Genomic DNA, 14,285 nt, shown 5'->3' with positions numbered 1-14,285 from the left:
CACTTAAGCCTTATTTCTAGGGAAAGAAGTCTTCTCTACTTGCTAAGTAGAGAGGTATCTTTGCCAAAAGATAGCCCTTGCTTATTCCTTAAATTCATTCATATATGAATTGAAAAAAAATGTACAGCTGACCCTTGAATAACATGGGTTTGAACTGCCTAGGTCCACTTACACAAGCATTTTTTCAACTAAATGCAGATTGAAAATACAGTATTTGCGGAATGTGAAACCCATTTATCTGGAGGGCTGACTTTTCATATATCGACTATGGGACTTGAGTATTTGAGGATTTTGGTATTCGTGGGAGATCCTGGAACAAATCTGCATATATTGAAAGATGACTGTATATCGTATCACCAGGCCTTGCTTGGGAAAAGAACAATTCACTTCCAAATTAACTTGCCTGAGAAGTGATGATGTGAAAGGGTGAACTAGAGCACAAGAAGTTTTCTTGTTTTCCATGGTTACAGTCAATACAGAATAAGGCAGTCTCTTGTGAACCCTACGTAGCTAAGACTAGAACACAGTTAAAATACAGGTGGTTTGAATTAAGAGCTGATGGTTGGAAGGGAATCACCTGTGGCTTCCCCACACGGTATTTTGACCAGGATTGCATACAGTGTGTCTTAATTCAGGCTGGTATAATAAAAATACCGTAGACTGGGTGGCTTGAACAACAAACGTGTATCTCTCACAGTTCTGGAGGCTGGGAAATTCAAGACTGAGGCACCCACAGATGCAGTGTCTGGTGAGGCCCCCTGCCTGGCTTGTAGACAAGTGCCTCCTCATTGTGTCCTAACACAGCCAAGAGAGCATATCTCTCACTGTCTCTTACGAGGACACTAATTCCATTCATGAGGGTTCCACTTCATGGCAATACCTCTCAAAGGTCCCACCTCCAGATACCATCACATGGGGGATTAGACTTACACATGTGAATGGGGGGAGGGACACAAATATTCCATCCATAGTACAGTGTACATAAATAATCTGTAGCAACGCAACTGCTTGTGAGGAAGGTTTTATCAGTAAGGATGCTTGCAGCGGGCAATAAGAAAAGCAACTGTGACCTAGCACAGTGGCTCATGCCTGTAATCCTAGCACCCTGGGAGGCCGAGGCGGGAGGATTGCTTGAACTCAGGAGTTTGAGACCAGCCTGAGAAAGAATGAGACCCCGTCTCTACTAAAAGTAGAAAACTTAGCCAGGTGCATGCCTATAGTCCCAGCTACTTGGGAGGCTGAGGCAGGAAGATCGCTTGAGCCAGGAGTTTGAGGTTGCAGTGAGCTATGAGGATGCCACTGCACTCTAGCCAGAGCAAGAGAGCAAGACTCTGTCTCAAAAAAATAAATAAATAAAGAGAAAAGAAAAAACTCAACTCTGATATAGCAAGCACTTCAGAGATTCCAAAATGGGTTGATAGAGGGTTCAGGGATAGCAAGAACCTCTGATTCCTTCCATCTTTCCCATCCTGTCATTGTCAGCATTATTCTCTTTAGGCAAATAATACTTGTGATCAAAGATACCTACCATGATTCCAGGTGTCATGTGTAGACCAACAATGTCCAGTGAAAGAAAATAACATTTTATTCCTCATGTGTCTTTAATATGGAGTGAAAAACCTTTCCAAAAAAGTGCTCAACAGAATTCTCATGTCTCAGCCAGAGCTGGGTCGCTTGCCTGTCTCTAATCACTGGAGCCACTTTGACTTAGATGGATCATATTTACTCAAGTTAGCTGTGAGGCACATGCTGGGCAAAATTGAGACTGCCAGCCAGAATGGAAGAGCAAACAGGCTTTTGGGTAGGCGTACCAGAAACTGCAACAGAGTGAAATTAGATATTGAGAACCTCGTTGGTACAGAGTGCTGTAAGAAATCAGGAGACATTTACTGCCCTCGAACTTAGGTCTAAAATTGTGGTTCTCAACCATATTAGACTTAGCAGACCCTGTTTAATGTTGTAACATAATATCTATCACACCAGTTTCATCATGAAAATGAAATTCACATGATATAACCTATCCCTATACATGATTTTAAAGAGTCAGTCAATGCCTTTATAGTATCATAAAGGGGACATAAAGTCAATTTGTAATAAAATATTGTGCATTTCAGTATGTAAATGCCCACATACTACACCATTAGAAGACAGTGAAGTAATCAGGTGCTTGTCCTCAGTTATGGAAGAAGAAATAGAGTATTGTTGACACTATTCAATATTTTAAATAGAGAATTTATGGCTCATGAAGAGCTATAATTTTACAATTTTAAATACATATTGATAACAGGTATGTTTTATTGGTGAGTTAAAGAACGTGAATGATATTACTGTTGGAAACATTTTCCAAAATGGTGACCAATTCTTGCTAAAGTTAAAAGAGTAGTGCTCACTTCGGCAGCACATATACTAAAGTTAAAAGAATAACATTCTCAGTTGTAGGATGGTTTTGTCTTAGTGAATATTAAAATTATATATGCAAAGAAGCAAAACAATAGTTCTCAGTTCAGATAATAAAAAGCAGGCTTTAAATTTGTTTTAGTATAGTTTTAGATTTACAGAAATGTTGCAAAGATAGTACACAGTTCCCATATATCCATACCCAGTTTCTCCTATTTTTATAATCTTACATTAGTATGATACTTTGTTACAACTAATGAATCTATATTGACGTTATTAACTAAAGTCCATACTTAATTCAGATGTCCTTAGTTTTTACCTACTTCTTCTGTTACAGGATGCCATCCAGGAAATCACATTACGTTTAGTCACAGAGTGACTGATAGGCTCCTCTAGACTGATAGTTTTTGAGACTTTCCTTGTTTTTGATGACTTTGACAGTTTTGAGGAGTAGTAAGTAGATATTTCATAGAATGTTTTTCAATTGGGATTTTCTGTCTTATTTTTTGTCATGATGAAACCGGAGTTACGGGTTTTTGGGAGGAAGACCACAGAGGTAAAGTGCTCTTCTCATCACATGATGTCAAGGGCACATGCTGTCAACATGACATATCACTGATGACACTGACCATAATCACCTGGCCGAGGTAGTGTTTGTCAAGTTTTTCCACTGTTTAGTTATTCTCTGGCACTCCCTTTCCCATATTGTACTCGTTGGAAGGAACTCATTATGTGAAGCCCACTGTTAGTGGGGAGTTTTGTTCCACCTTCTTGAGGGGAAAAGTAGGCTTTTTATCTATTTGAATACTCAGTGGGACTTTCCAAATTTGTATGGGCCACTACAGGATATCTAACCCTGTTCACCGTCCACTAAATACCAGTGGTGCGTGAATCCAACCAAAAGTGCCCCACAAGTCTCCAAAACAACCTCTAGGGGTCAGTACTGCCCTGTTGAGAACCACTGGTCTAAGATTTCCAATTTTGGTTTATTTAGGATGTGAACTTAAAGCATTTATAATGAAATCTGAGCGCAGAATTCGTAGCTTTATGCTTTCCTCCTTATTTGCATATGATTTTTTCTGCCTCTAATTCAGCAGAAATTTATTTTAGCTATTTGCCTTTGAGCAAATCTTCAGAATATTCAACTTTCTTTTTACATAAATTCATGTTATTGCTTTATATATTTCATTCAATTGTATAGTCAGAATTACAAGGATAATTGGATTTAACATGTTGGTAATGGACACAATTGCCTTGACAAGCAACTCATCTGGGGAACCAGAAATGCACAGGTGTGTCAGAGGTCGGCCAACTAGTTGTAGTTATTCAGCCTGCCAGGGCATCAGTTCTTTACTGAGGTAATGGTGAGTCAGGTTAATACAATAATAGGTTAAGTGGAAATTGGTTAAGAGAATTTCTACTGTAAATGCATGGAAATCAGTCCTATCAATATTAGCAAAGACTGCAGAAGATTTTTTTAAGTGCCAGTACCTAGGACTGCTAGAGTTGTAATGAAATAAGCACTCTTGTAGACTTCATCCAAATTACACATAAATTTTGCAATATGTTTCAAGAGTCGTTAAAGACTTTAAACTGTTCAGATCTTATCTGGCAATATTGTGATATTCTGGGAATTCTGTTTCCTAGAAAGTAGAGATACTAGTTTAAAATATATTGAATTTGTTGCTTGCATCATTTTTATGCCTGCAACATTTTTGCATAATAGCAAAAAATTAGAAACAAATGTCAGAAAATTTGGAACTAGTCAACTTTTATAGTGTCAACAATGATAGAATATTACCTGTTCTATCAATCTTAACACCATTGAATTGTGTTTTCAAAGAGCATTTAAAGATGGAGAGAAAGGCTCATGAGGTATTAAGTGAAAAAAGGATGCAAACTTATGTACATTATGCTTTTGCTTAAAAAGAAAAGGAACACATACACAAAGAAATGACCAGAAGAAAATATACCAAATTGTAATTATCCCTGGCTGCTGGGATTACCAGTGATTTTATTTCCTTCCTCACATTTTTCTGTATTTTCCAAATTCTCTAAAATGAGTATCACTTTTGTAATCTGGAATAATTAATGAAAACTATCTTAATTTGCTAACATTTACTTTTTTCACCTTTTGAGTAACAAGCATGTATTTTTCCACTACTCAAACTTCTATTCCAGATGGTAACATAGACTGGAAGATATTTCTACATTAAGTTGTTCAAAACTCTTCAGTTAAAATGACCCACAATTCCAAATGACCACGTTCAATTCAGTGACATTCAAAATTTCTTTAATCATTTCAAAATAATGTTCAGTTTTTTAAAAAGTTGACGTAAGTAAAAACCATGAAGAAATTTAGCATTGTATTTTTATCTGTACTGCCTGCTCTTAGCTGCCTGATTTTGAAGGAACTTCCTTTGTTGCTTATATTCATTTTGTACTTTAAAACTGTAGTTTAAAATTCTACCATAAATCTATGGAACAACTGGGCACAAGCAAAAGTGCTAGCCAATGTATACTGAAAACCAACACAGTGTGGTCGTCTTACCAGTATGTCGAACAGCCTCCTGCTCCCTGGGTAGTCCCGGTACCAGCAGCATCAGCATCACCTGGGAGCCGGTTAAAAATTAAGGGTTTCAGGCTTCCTTCATCTCAGACCTACTGAATCAGAATGTGTCTGCAAAGGATCTCCAGGTGATTTGTGTACACAATAAAGTTTGGGAAACACTGTTGTATAGACCCCTTTTTAAAGTCACTAGTATCAACAGAGAAGTACATATATCTTCAAAAATAGGATTTTTTTCTCCCCTATTATAAATACAGTAAAACAATCATTATTTGTGGAAATACATATAAGGGATATGTATCTAATCCACAAACACAGGGAGTTTTCTTTATTTAAAACTGGAATTTTTCTTTATTCTAAGTTAAAGTCCCCCATTTTCTGAGGGGCTAGAAACTGAATCTCAGTAATTTCAGGATTTCTCCTGCTGCATTTATTTGAGGTAAAGTCTTAAATGCCTGTAATGTCTCGAAGCTTGGAGGAAGGTAAGCATCTAGTCTTCCATTCTGTTGGCATTTGCTAAAATGTCAAATATCCCATTTGGTCCTTTGTATCTATGTGGATCGCTGTTGTACTGTCATTCATTCTTACTGGTTAGGCTACTTCAGGTCTGGCACCTCCCCTGCTACTTGATTCTGCTATTTCCATGCTGTGTCAGCCTACAGAGAAATCTTTGGAGCTTACACTTCTCTACATTTACCAAGGGAGCACTGAATCATTCTTCTCTTACATGAGAGACCATGGGAAACTAACTCTGATATTTGTATAAAGTCCTATCTAATCGATACCTCTCATAGCCATTTCTTCTCAGGGATCTTGCTGAATTCCAACGGCTCTACTTGGGAGGCCAAATACAGCCCCCTCACCTGTTAGATCACCAGGCACCTATACTCAGGGCTCTATGATTTCGCTTTATCTTAAAGCACAGGTGCAGAGGAAGATAGTGCCTCTTCATAGGGACACATTAGGCCTAGAGGCTCTCCCTCCTGACCCTCCTCCCTACAGCTCAAAGCATAAGGTTTAGATTTTTGAAAGTCAAAAGCCTTTTTCTTCTGTAACATCCCTGGGCCCGTGGTCTAGCTGCCTGACTGGGGATGAGGCATGGGTTACAAAAAAATGCAGGGAGAGAAGTTAGTATTTTAAAGTATCATGTCATGTCAATACTAGGATAAAGGATTTAGTGGAGTATGCACAGCATGATCAGAAGCACACAGTCATATTAAATGTTCTTGTAGAACAGGAAGGCTGAAAGTACGAAACATGGATTCTATATTGAGAACATTATAGTCTGTGTAATAAAACAACTAGAACAACAGCAAAGCAAACTAGAAACAAGAATAAAGTAGGTTTAAAAACAATACTAACTACCCTATTTGGGGCTATTAGTGGCAAGTTATAGCATCTGAAGGACAAGTTTGACACATTCAACCCTAAATCAGTGGTTCTCAAAATGTGACATCCATCAGAATCATCTGGAGCACTGTCAAAACACAGGTGTCTGGGCCCCACTCTGATTCGGTAGATCTGGGATGGGCTCTTGAATTAGCATGTCTAACAAGTTCCCAGGTGACACTGAGGCTGCTGGTCATGGACCACACTTTGAGAACAATTGCACGAAGTATCAACATTCTCCATGGATTGTGGGTTTCATGCTACAAATTCATTACAAAATCATCTATTCAGCAGCTCTTCCTGATATCCCTTATCCTTTCACCTGTAGCCCCACCTAACATAATTAGTGTGTCCTTTGGGTTAGGCCCAACCTCCTTTCCAGAAATGGCATAAATGAAATCTCTATTCTTCTTGTTTAGAGATGGGGTCTCACTTTGCTGCCCAGGCTAGACGTAGTGGCTACTCGCAGGCGAGATCACAGCACTACAGCCTTGAACTCCTGGCCTCAAGCTATTTTGCCTCAGTCTCCCAAGGAGCTGGGACTACAGGTGCATGCCACCATGCCAGGCTAAAATCTCCATTCTTGACAGCCCCTCTTCTATCCATGTATTTAAAGCTCAGAAACTCCTCATTTTGTTTCCCCTCTCCTCCCTGTTTCTCCCAGTATACCCCATGCAAACCCTGTTCCATTGTGAACATACTCTCCCACATTCTCAGCATTTTGTTTCCACCCACTTTCTTTGTTCAGTAAGACTTCCAGAATCTGCCTGAATGAATATGATGCTTGTAAACAGATTAGAGGCCGAAAGTGAGGAATTAATAAGTGAATTTAGCAAGATTGATGGATATAAACTCAATAAACAAAAATCTGTATTTCAACAGCATAAACAATTAGAAAATACAATTTTAAAAATGTTTCCATTTAAAACAGCATCTGGGGGCTAGGCACAGTGGCTCATGCCTGTAATCCCAGCACTTTGGGAGGCAAAGGTGAGAGGAATGCTTGCACCCAGGAGTTCGAGACCAGCCTGGGCAATATGGTGAGACCTCGTCTCTACAAAAAATGTAAATATTTGTAAATTCTCCTCAAATTGATATTTAGATTCAATGAAATCCCAAACTCATAGACGGATTTTTGTGGAAATTAACAAGCTGATTCTAAAATGTATATGGCAATGCAAAGGGCTAAGATAGCAAAAACTGATCAAGCAAAATTGGATAACTTTCTCTGCCAGATATCAAGACTTATTATAGGCCAGATGTGGTGGCTCACACCTGTAATCCTAGCAGTTTGTGAGGCTGAGGCAGGAGGATCACTTGAGGCCAGGAGTTTGAGACCAGCCTGAGCAAGAGTGAGACCCCTATCTCTACAAAAAATAGAAAAATTAGCTGGGTATGGTGGTGTGCCCCTGTAGTCCCAGCTACTTGGGAGGCTGAGGCAGGAGGATCCTTTAAGCCCAGGAATTTGAGGTTGCTATGAGCTATGATAGGGCCACTGCACTCTAGCCTGGGTGATAGAGCGAGACCCTGTCTCAAAAAACAAAAAACCAAAATGACTTATTGTAACACTACAATAATTAAGGTAGTGTGGCATTGCTATAAAGATAAATAAATAGATCAAAGGGACAGAATAGAAAGTTCAGGAACAGATCTTCATGTAATCTTTGTGACAAAAGTTTGTAACAACAGAAGCACCGAAGGGAAATAGGTAAAGGACGTTGCAGTAGGCAGGTTCCCAGGAAACAGACTCCAAGATGGAGATTCACATACAGATGTTTTATTGGGGAGTGTTTTCAGGAACACCTGCAAGGAAGTAAAGAAGGCACAACTAGGACAGGACAGATTTAACTGTAATGCAGTTAGGACAGAGTCCTCAGCCACTCCCAATGGCCTTTTAGAGACATTGCAGATTGAGGGAAGGGGGCCATGCTGGGCCTTTGTACCCCTGCACTGCCCATTCATTGGATGTAAGCTAGCCCCAGGGAGGGAACCTAACCTTGGGTGAGGCAGCTCCCTTCTAGCAAGGAAAATTCCTGAGGAGAGACTCAGTTGTAAGCTATTGGCAGGCAATACTTGTAGTAGTTGGAAGAGTAGGTATTTTGGTCCTGAAACAGGGATCTGGGAAGGGCACCACAGCAAACAATATGTTCTAGTCTTTGCACCACTCGTATCCACTTACTTTATACAATAAAGTATAATACATCTGGGAGCCATTCCTGGAGGATTCTGATCAGTCTCTTTTTCTAGAGATACTTATTATAAGAGAAAGATTAAATGGAATTAACTAATGATTCTACTACTTTTGTTTGTTTAGAGACAGAGTCTTGCTATGTTGCCCAGGCTAGACTCAAACTCCTGGGCTCAAGCGATCCTCCCACGTCAGCCTAGAGTTGTGGGGGTAGGAAACATAAATGATCTGAGTGGATAACCTGGAGCAATGGTGGTAAGGCGGCTACTCATATAGATCCACTCATTTCTACCCCTTGGTTTCTGTTTTGTTTGTTTTGTTTTTTTTTTTTTTTTTTTTTGAGACAGAGTCTCACTCTGTTGCCCAGGCTAGAGTGAGTGCCGTGGCGTCAGCCTAGCTCACAGCAACCTCAAACTCCTGAGCTCAAGCGATCCTCCTGTCTCAGCCTCCCGAGTAGCTGGGACTACAGGCATGCGCCACCATGCCCGGCTAATTTTTTCTATATATATTTTTAGCTGTCCATATAATTTCTTTCTATTTTTAGTAGAGGTGGGGTCTCGCTCTTGCTCAGGCTGGTCTCGAACTCCTGAGCTCAAACGATCCGCCCACCTCGGCCTCCCAGAGTGCTAGGATTACAGGCGTGAGCCACCGCGCCCGGCCTACCCCTTGGTTTCTGAACCCATGTATAATATCTATTGGGAAAACAGCTTTTATGAGGAGGACTTTTCGGAAGCCAGAAAAGTCATGTATTGGAAAGACCAGTTGTAAGTTTCAACTAAAAAAAAAAAAAAAAATTCTTATTTTAGGACCAGAAAAGTACAGTGAATTTGAAGAAGTGAAAAAAAAAAATGAACATTCTTCTATGAGATAACAAAATGTTTATTAGTAGAAAATTATCAGTAGAGCAAATTCTTTCAATGTTCCAAGTCATGATATCATTTATGTATTAATTTTTCTCTCTCTATTGATATATACATATATATGTTTACATATATGTATGCACATATATATTCTAAAATAGCACACACCTGATACATTTTGCACAAAAAAATTAAATAAATAAAACTGTTTCAAATAAAAAAAAAATAATGATCATTTGGTCCCTGAGCATGGGAAATGAGTTTCCCCAACAATCTCACCCCCCCAAAAATAATAATGATCATTTATTTAGGATTTATAATATGTCCTAGAGGACAGCACTTCATCATCACAGAGTATGGTTTCCAAGATAGCATCTCACGTCTACCTTCAAAAGACCAGCAGCCTCTGTGATAGGCTCAGTGGATTCCATGCTCATGTACCCATAACTACATCTCCTTTCTATGAGATGGGCTTCTGGGTCTGATGAGACATTTTGTGAAATCTTGTGCTGGTAGACCAATCTTTAGGCCTTTGGACACTGATGCTGGCTGAGGCCCTGTGGTCAGAAATGCAAGCACATACCCAGAATATATGTTGATTCCAATCAAGATGAATTACTGCCCCTAAGAGGTGGAAAGGGCAGTGAAGCCAACTTGCCACCAAGTGGCTGATTGGTTTCCTCAGGATATGGTGTCACATCAGGGGTGCAGCACTAGTCTCTGCTGCTGATAGGTCAATGGGGTTGAGTGGCAGTAGCTTGATTGGCTTGGCAAGTGGGAGCCAATGCTGTTGGGCTCATGCCTGGCTTTCATCTCTGCCTCTGTGACCAGTTGATTTGTGTTGTCCATCTTCCCAACCCTGGTGGGTGATGACAGAGTCTGGCTGGTATGAACCCACCAAGTTTTCTGTCTTCTTCTCCGGTGGGTGCTCTCTGGTGGCCATGCAATACCAACACTTCATACTTCATGCTCACAGTTATAGATCCATTTCATTCTTCTTTCCCACTCCATCTTGTCCCTAATCATTCAGTCTTTCCCTTTTAGTCCCTGATCAACCAGTCAAGGTATTAGTCACTGCTCTTGACTCTGTATATATTTTTACCTTGTAGCATTCCTTTTCCACACAACATTGCACACTAACTCTGCCCATTAGGATGATTGCCACTCACTACTAATATTTAGGGCCACCCCTGAGTGGCAGCACCAGTCCACTTTGGCTTGTACCCACATACTAATTTGACCCATCCATGAACCAACCTCATCCTTTTTCCTCTCATGTCAGCTGGTCATGAACCTCCTGTCCCCACCCCGTATGGCCATAGGTAAAAGCTGAGGAAGAAGTATTGATGCAACTGTGTTGGATGACATGAGAGTCATGCCCATATAGCTTACAACAAGTGCTCCCTGCTTGTAGTTCCTCCAGAATGTACCATTTCCATTTTATGATAGCTTAATGCTGGGTCCACTGGATGTTATGACTTCATGGGTCTGACCAATCTCAGCTCACAGTGGGCAGTTCTGGCCACATGGCCACTTGCTTTCTCTTGGTCAGGTGTTCTACCTTTACCGGTGTCCAGGAACACTTCAGGAACACCATCGGGTTTTTGGTTTTGTTTTGAATAGGATATAATCATCTGCTGCAAATGGCATAGCCTTGCTCCAGAATCCTAGAGGTCTACATTGTGATTCTCCCAGGGCTTGCCATAAACTCCACATAGCATTCCCATCACAGCTACTTCAAATACCATAAGGTCTGCTGGATCATTTTGACCCAAGTGGCGAGGCTCTTGCACTGCTGCCTTTATCTGCTACATAGCCATTTCCTACTTTGGGCTCAATTCAGCTGGCATCCTTATGTGGCACTCAATAAATGAGTCAGAGTAGTATTCCCAAGTGTGAAATATGCTGCCCCCATACTCCAAAGAGGCTTTCCAGATGTTGTGCATCCTTCGTGATGGGAGGTGTAAAGTTTGATAATTTGTCCTCTGCGTTGGAGGGGATGATCTGGCATGCTGTAGACCCTGGGACTCATAAACACATCAGTGAGGTGTTGGGTCTCTGAATCTTCATATGGTTTATCCATGCTTTTTCGAGTTCCTGTGTCTTACTAAGACTTCAAATATATTCACAGTTTCTTGCTTATCCAATTAATAAATAAACATAGTGTCATCCATTGTATCGATGAATGGACATGAAGAATGTCCAAGTGGTCTAGGTCACTTCAAACTATGGCACAGGTGAAAGAGTTACCATAGCCTTGGAACAAGATGGTAAATATATTCTGTTGTTTGTCCCATGAAAATGCAGACTCACTCTGGTCTTCTGGAAAAATGCATCCATCAGATCAAAGGCTGCATACTATGTAACTAAAACTGTGTTAATCTGCTTTAACAAAGACAGCACATCTGGTAGAACATCTGCAACTGGGCAACTACTTATTGAGTTTGAGGTAGAATGCCATCATCCTCCAGGATTGACTTGGTGTTTATGTAGGCCAGACTGCTGAGTGATATGGAGATATGATGGTGTTCACCACCCCTGCTTCCTTTAGGTCTTTAAGGCTCGCATTGATCTCTGCCATTCCTCCCAAGATGAGATATTGCTTTTTGATTTACTATCATGGCCAGAGTGAGGGTGCTTCAGCGGTTTCTATGTGGCATACCCTACAGGCTAAGGAACCAATATGGGAGTTCTGTCAAACATAAAGTGTGTCAGTTCTGATTATACAGCCAGAGGTGGGTGAAATGACCCCTGGCTGGGGATGTGAGCTGGCCCTGGGCCAGGACTTCATATGTTACCTAAGCCCCCAAGCCCCTCCTCTAGCAGGGGGGCTATGATGGTGCTTTGGGTTTCTAGGTATCAAGGACAGCTTGAACCTTCTGTCCAATAGTCTTCAAACTACTGGGTATGGTTACTAGTGTATGGTTACCCTAGTAAATGACTGTGGTCCCTCTAGGGAGGACTAGGGGAAATCATTAGTGATATGCTTGCTGTGGTTTGACAGGGTTATTCTTTCTGGCAACTTGGCCTCTCATTCAGTCAGTGGATTCTGGGTCTAAAAACAGGTTCATGTCTAGAAACTGGGCAAGAAATTGTGATGTTTTAAAATATTGGGTCAATGGCCCTCAGAGTTTCTACTATTCATCATAGATTTTTTTGATTGTACAGACTGAGAAATATTTTCGTTGGCTCCATCTACTTCCCCCTGGGGAGTCCGTGTTCTATTAACCTTCTCCATAGCTTCTCCAGATGGTCTTCCCCCCTCACCAACTGCCACCCCGACCTCACTGCTCATTATGATAACTGCACCCACCTTGTTTCTTTCTTTTCTTTTCTTTTCTTTTTTTTTTAGTGTATAAATGAATTGCACATAGTCAAGCACCTTGTTTCTGCAGGTTAAGTGCATGGCCTCTATTATTTTGGGACTTTTCATCCCCATTACTAGCAGGCAGCTCAGTACTGTGGCAGTATCTCCTACCGCCAGCTCTGCAGAGTACAGAGTCACCGCTGACCTCTCCATGGTGCTGCTGTCCTCATCATTAACACTCTTTTTACTGTTTTGGTAAATGGAAGGTCTTACAGACATTCCTGTGGAACATAAGTCAACTCGTGAGTTTTCTAGTAACACATAGGCTACCCACTGCAGGAGGCCCACTTCTGAAAATAATCAATTATTATTAGAAGTCTGAAAAATATTTCGGGGGAGGAGAAAAAGGCAGTCACCAGAAGGGAGCATAGGGGGTTTCTGGGATGCTGGCAGTGTTCTATTTCTTGAACTGGGTAGGCTTTGTGAAAATCCAAAGCTGTATGATTATTTGTGCACCTTACTGTATATCTGTTAACCTTCAATTAAAAATAAAAGTTTTTTTTAAAGGAAACTATCATAAATGGAAAAAGAGAAACACTTTGTAGGTTAGAACCAAGATAGAGCATGTTCTCCCCAGGTTGTTCATGTTGATACCTCTTTGCTACAGAATATGATTGGTCACTCAGTAAAGAACACAGTCTGCTCATTAAAGAGAATTTTTTTTTAATTCAAGGGAACAAATAATGTGGCTTCCCTTGAAACACTTCTCTGTTTGAAAGGGGAACCTTTGTACACTGTTGGTGGAAATGTAAACTGTGCAACCACTATGGAGAACAGTATAGAGGTTCCTAAAAAAAAACTAAAAATAGAACTACCAAATGACCCAGCAATCCCACTGCTAGGAATATATCCAAAACAAAGGAAATTAGTATAGGAAAAAGTTATCTGCACTCTAATGTTTATTGCAGCACTATTCACAATAGCCAAGATTTGGAATCAACCTAAGTGTCCATCAATGGATGAATGGATAAAGAAAATGTGGTACATATACACAAAGGAATATTATCCAGCCTTAAAAAGAATGAAATCCTGTCATTTGCAGCAACGTGGATGGAACTGGAGAACATCATGTTAAGTGAAATAAGCCAAGCACAGAAAGACAAATCTGGCATGTTCTCACTCATATGTGGGAGCTCAATATTACAAGAATTGATCTCATGGATACAGAGAGTAGAATGATGGTTACCAGAGGCTGGGAAGGGTATTGGGGATATAAAGTGAGGATGGTTAACGGGTGCCAAAATATAGTTGGATAGGAGGAACAATATTTGATAGCACAATAAAGTGACTATAATCAACAAGTTAGGGTATACTTTAAAATAACTATAAGAGTGGAATCAGAATGTTCCTAACACAAGGAAATGATAAATGCCTGAGGTAATGGTAGCCCAATTACCCAGATTTGATTAATACATGTTATATACCTCTATCAAAATATCACATATACCATATAAATATATGCAACTATTATGGGTACCATAATAGTTAAAAATAAACAAAAAAGCAAAACACTCC

The sequence above is a fragment of the Eulemur rufifrons genome, chromosome 15 (assembly GCF_041146395.1).
Source record: "Eulemur rufifrons isolate Redbay chromosome 15, OSU_ERuf_1, whole genome shotgun sequence".
Lineage (NCBI taxonomy): Eukaryota > Metazoa > Chordata > Mammalia > Primates > Lemuridae > Eulemur > Eulemur rufifrons.
Note: the sequence above shows the minus strand (reverse complement) of the source record.